Raw genomic sequence first — 5,828 nt, 5'->3', positions numbered from 1 at the left:
TGGTAGTTTCGAACTGCTGACCGTGAGGTTTGCAGCCTGATTCATAACCACTACACTACCAGAGCTCCTTCCTTTCACCATAGCTGAGCAAAATAAAGCTGAATGGTTCTTTATCCAAAGGCATGAGGCCAATCAGACTGTCCCGGGCTCTTTTAACCATACAAACCATTGTAGGTATCTTTTTCAGAACAGTTGCTGACCTAAACAGTAAATACATTCTCCATATAAGTGTATGGGGCATAAATAAAACCTCTGGGGAAAAAAATATATAGACATTTCAGAAAACTGCTGAATTTAATATTCAGAATAGCATGATACCAAAATTGCAGATGAGTACACCTTCCATTTTATTGTCTCACAGTGATAAAAATAAACCCTGGCAAAAAGTGGCATTTTTGAATTTGTGTTCATCTTCCAAATCATTGAGGAGACAATTCAGTGAACTTTATCAGTAATGTATGAAGCCCTGATGTGCCATGGTAAAGAATTCAATAGCTAACTGATAGGTCGGTGGCAGGAACCCACAAGGTTGCCATGGGAAAAGGACATGGCAATCAACTTCCATAAAGAGCACCACCTTGAAAACCCTATGTGGCAGTTCTCCTCTTCTCTGTAGAGTTGAAATGTGTAGGAGTCAACTAGATGACAATGGGTTTAGGGTTTATAGTTGCTCATAGTCTGAAGCTACCCACCTTTCACTCAAAAATAATTTAATGATAGCGTAGTGGTTACTAATCGGACTGTGAACCTTAAGGTCAGCAGCTCGAAACTACCAGCTATTCCACAGGAGAAAGGTGAGGCTTTCTGCTTCTGTAAAGATTTAGAGCCTTAGAAACCCTGTCCAGGGTCGCTGTGAGTTGGAACCGATTCCATGGCACACCACCACCACCAATACCACAAATATCTCAGAATTACAAAAAAATTTAATGTTTGTTATATAAAGGTCTTAGATTCTCTTGGTATAATTTACGTTTAAATAAGTTCAAGATTGACTTTCAAATATTTTCTGCTTGAATTGAAATAATATTTTAAAAATTTAAATCATTTTAAATATTGAATAGCAATATTAATAAATGAAACAAAAATTACATTTAACATTTTATCACACAAAAGATTTGCAAAATGTTTTAAATTAAGCCATCTCCACCATCACCAGTAGGTTATGTATGAGAATCTAATTTCTTAATTAGGCTGATGATACCTGTGCTAATTGTGAGTTGTAGATAATTAAATGCTACAGGTGAACCACTAAGTGAATGGCATCCTCACAAAGACAGTCAAGTAGATCATTACTCTGAGGTACAACAGCCTAACTATTAATGAAAAGCTGAAATTAGAGAAACTCATCCAAACATCTAGTGGGGCTCTTCCTGGGGTCAAGTCCCTGTGCTTAGTAAACTCACACCAGAAATCCTTTTACTACATTGCATGGACTTTAATATAAGCAAATTACACAGAATCAGATGTGCCTAAAGGAGGGTTATTGTTTTTATTATGTGCCGTTGAGTCAGTTCTGACTCATAGCAACCCTGTAATGAGTATTCACAGAGCGGCTGGTGGGTTTGAACCACCAACCTTGTGATTAGCAGTCCAGTGCTGATCCTACAGCTTCATAACAGGACTCCCTAATGGAAGGGGGCATGTAGAAATACTACCTCTGAGATCATGAGACTTTCCTATTAAAAGTTTACTGCAAATTAAAGAACTTCCCATAAATTACATCTCAATCTAGAGTTAGGGCAATTGTCTCTAAGGGAAGGTTGAGAGTGTTCCTCTTTCTCATTGACCCTCTACTTTAATAAGCATGATATCCTTCTCCAGGGGCTGGCACCTCCTGATAATATGTCCAGCGGTGCCTCAGAAGAAAGGCCTGGCAATCTTCAGTCAACTGGAAATATTATGGAATATTCTTCTACTCTGAAACACATGTTGTTGTTGTCAGGTGCCATCGAGTCGGAACCAACTCATAGTGACACCATGCACAGCAGAACGAAACAATGTCTGATCCTGGGCCAACCTCACTACCGCCGCCACACTTGATGCCATCAATGAAGCCACCTGGCCAATCCATCTCGTTGAGGGTCTTCCTCTTTTTCTCTGACCCTCCATCTTACCCAGCATGACATCCTTCTCCAGCGACTGTTCCCTCCTGACAATATGAAGCACATGAGGCTGCCATAAATTGGAAGTGACTCAATAACAACTTTTTTTTAATGTGAAAGGATGTAATTAACTGATCTTTAATATTCCTTTCAGTTCTATAATTCTGTGATTTCCTTAAATTCATTTATAATGAAACTTAAAAAGTTAATCAATTTCACGATAAACACTGGACTGCAAACCACAAGTCTATGGCTGGAGCTCACCAGCTGCTCCTAGGGAGAAAGATGAGACTTTTTGCTTTCACGAAGATTTAATGCTTTGGAAACACTGTACAAGGTCACTATAAGTCAGAACTGACTTGACCATCCTTAATGACAACAATCTGTGAAACATAGTTGTAGAGTAGTTGAAAAGAACAAGAAATATTTTTTAAAACTATCTTAAGAAGGAGAAATAATAATCAGAGAAACCTAACCCAGAGTAATTCTGAAATCTGTTAAATTGGATAGCAGGGAAAACAAAAAAGAAAATAAATAACCATATTGCCTTTGAGTTGATTCTGACTCCTAGCAATCTTACAGGACAGAGTAGAATCAATCACCCATAGGTGTACCAAGACTGCAAATCTTTTCAGAAGCAGACTGCCACACCTTTCTCCTGCAGAGTAGCTGGTAAATTCAAACAACTGACATTTTTAGTTAGCAACCAAGTGCTTTACCTCTGCATCACTGGAGCTTTTTGGATAGTAGGGAAAGAATCATAAATCCTAGATTAATCCCCATGGCTACAGATCATGGGAGAAGACTTCACAAATTACTGCCTTTGATCACAGACATGCAAAGGAAGGTTGAAAAGCAAAAAATACAAGGCATACTGAATATTAAAATTCCATTTCAGTGAATATTAAACAATACTTGTTAGAAACTCTAGTAGAATCCTCATTATGTCACAGACATGGGAACCTGAAAGCAAGGGATAAAAGAAGCATGTAAGTTCATATCCCACAGAAATTCAACTGTACTTATTTGGCATATAAAGAACTGAGAGATTGATACATTTTTATCCTAGTCACTAGCAAATAGTTTCTTCTGTTGAATAAGTTATTTAATTTGATGCTCTTTCCACTGTTTGTTTTTGTTAGTGTTGTTGAGTCTGGTCCAATGCATAGTGACCCTGTATAGGATTCCCAAGGAGTGACTGGTGTGTTTGAGTTTCCAACCTGCAGTTACAAGCCCAGTGATTATCCTACAGCAAAACGCTAGGACCCTTGTTTGTTTATAGTTATCTAGTCAAGATGAAAACTCTTCAGTGGAACTCTTTCTTCCCCCACACACTCTTAAACTAAACTCCCTCTTGAAACCTTGTAAGCCAGTCACTTCATGCCTTCACCTCCCCCTCATTTTAGGTAGCCAAGATCTAAATTGCTCATCCCTATCAACCCTGTGTACATAGGGGATAGATAGCATTGGTACTTGATGTGAAGACTCCTTCCCTCTCTGTCGGTACTTAGAGTTACTTAGAGTTACTACCTCCATGAGTATACATCAAGTTCATCGAATTGTAGCAATTTACCCTCATTTCCTTTATCAAAAATTGTTTTTGTTTTAATCTTCTTCTAGTCAAGTCCTGATTATCAAGCTATCGAGACTAGGTCAAATGGTTACTATCTGTAAGTTTGGGTGTTCACAATTGTTAAACATGTTTTTGTTGTTGTTAAGTGCCGTTGAGTCGGTTCCGACCCATAGCGACCCTGTACAGGGTTTCCGGGGGTGTAAATCTTTACGGGAGTAGAAAGCCTCATCTTCCTCCCGCGGAGCAGCTGGTAGTTTCAAACCGCTGACCTTAAGGTTTGCAGCCCGATTCGTAATCACTACGCTATAGAAGTTATGTAATAAAAATGGGGGAGCAGTTAATTTTACAGTCCACAAACAAAGGACCCTAGGACCATCAAGGGAGAAGAGCACAAGTGGAATGCAGGACCTTATCCAGAGAAGCAGTGACACCAGAGATGGAGGCAGATATGGGGACATGGAGAGAAGGAGCAGCTGAGGAATCTAGATTTGTGGGATGAGAAGGTCTAAGAGTTGGCAGCCAGGAGGCAGACTTGCAGAATGTGCCCTTTGGCAGTATAAATTATTATAAATGCCTAAATGTTTAAAGAAAGAAAAAAAAAAAAAAGAGCTGCAGTGAATAGAGAGAAATACTGTTATCTGACGGTACATGCTTCATTGTAGTGAAGCAAGGTGTATGATTTGTTGAATGTAAAACTGATGATCTGCCCCCATAAACTTTCATTCAATTCACAATAAAAACTTAAATATATTCATATCAATTCCTAATTTTTGTGTTCTGGTGTGGTGCTGTATGATAAACACTGGACTGCTAACCACAAGGTCTATGGTTGAAATCCACCAACCATTCTCCAGAAACCCAATCGTGTGTCGCTTTGAGTCAGAGCTGACTTGAAAGCACTGAAGAACAAAAATAACCTTAAGTAGAGTTCTGGTGTGGCATAGGAGGATAGACACTGGACTGTTAATCCCAAGGTCAATAGTTCAAACCCACCAGCCTCTCCTCAGAAACCCTATACAGAGTCACTATGAATCTTAACCAACTAGATGGCACTTAATAACATAACTACAACAACCTTAAATAGCTAAATTCAAAATTATGATTGTGGTTGTAGTTGTTGTTAAGTGCCATCTAATTAGTTATGACCTATATCAACCCTGTATAGGGTTTCCAAGGAGCGACTGGTAAGCTTGAACCACAACCTTGCAGTTCAAACCAACATTGCAGTCCAGCACATTAACCCATAGTACCACATCAGGACTCCAATTAAAAATTATAGTACAGTATATCATTTGTCTTTCCTTTCCATAATTACTTTTAACAGTAACTCAGCAATCACTCTATTTCAAATCAGAAGTCAGGTGTTGAACTTGCATACCAATTTGTTATGTTCAGGGCAGCAGACGGAATCTATTTGTCCCATGTTGATTTGCCAGATACTGTTCTTTGTAATCCATGCACTTGTGTCAGCACAGTGAACACTAGGGGCTTCCTCTTTGTCTAGTCATGCGTTAGAATAGTCATCTGACTGTGCCCAGCAGGAGTCAGAGGGTCTAAGCCCATCTTGACCAGGATTAAACAGGTAGCTGCTGGTCAACAGTAACTGCATGATAGAGTGCTGATATGGCAGTGGATTCTACTGTGTTTAAACAAAAGATAAAATTTGCAGCTTATGAAGCATTTGGAAAAGTATAAAGTATAAAACCCTCTGTTGTTGTTAAGTGCAGACCAGTTGGTTATGACTCATGGTGACCCTGTTTAAGGTTTCTAAGAAGTAGCTTATAAGTTTGAACTTGGTCATTTGAAGTCCAGGGCTGATCCTACGCACCATACCAGGAGTCCATAAAATACTTTAGGCATAAAATATAATTGCTGCCTGCCATCTGGAGTCTTGGTGTGACACTACAGGATAATGCACTGGACCTGAAGGTCTGTTGGAACTGCAACATCGGTGGGCCAAACTTATCAGCTGCTCTTCATAACCCCTATACAGGATCGCTATGAGTGGTAACTAACTTGAAGGCACTTAGCAACAAGGATCGCCACCATCTAAAGTTGTTGTTGTTGTTGTTGTTAAGTGCCATCGAGTCGGGTCCGACCCATAGCGACCCTGTACAGGGTTTCCGAGGGTGTAAATCTTTACGGGAGTAGAA

The 5,828-nt window shown here is 39.4% G+C and overlaps 1 protein-coding gene across 2 annotated transcripts in view; it reads left to right on the top strand.

Annotated features, from left to right (window-relative positions):
- The window catches only part of GALNTL6 (UDP-N-acetyl-alpha-D-galactosamine:polypeptide N-acetylgalactosaminyltransferase-like 6), a 2,035,427-nt gene that overhangs the window by 1,657,534 nt on the left and 372,065 nt on the right, over positions 1–5,828 (top strand). The window lies entirely within an intron of this gene.

Source organism: Chrysochloris asiatica, unplaced genomic scaffold (assembly GCF_000296735.1).
Source record: "Chrysochloris asiatica unplaced genomic scaffold, ChrAsi1.0 scaffold00066, whole genome shotgun sequence".
Classification (NCBI taxonomy): Eukaryota; Metazoa; Chordata; class Mammalia; order Afrosoricida; family Chrysochloridae; genus Chrysochloris; species Chrysochloris asiatica.
This window is presented reverse-complemented; position numbering and strand designations above follow the sequence as displayed.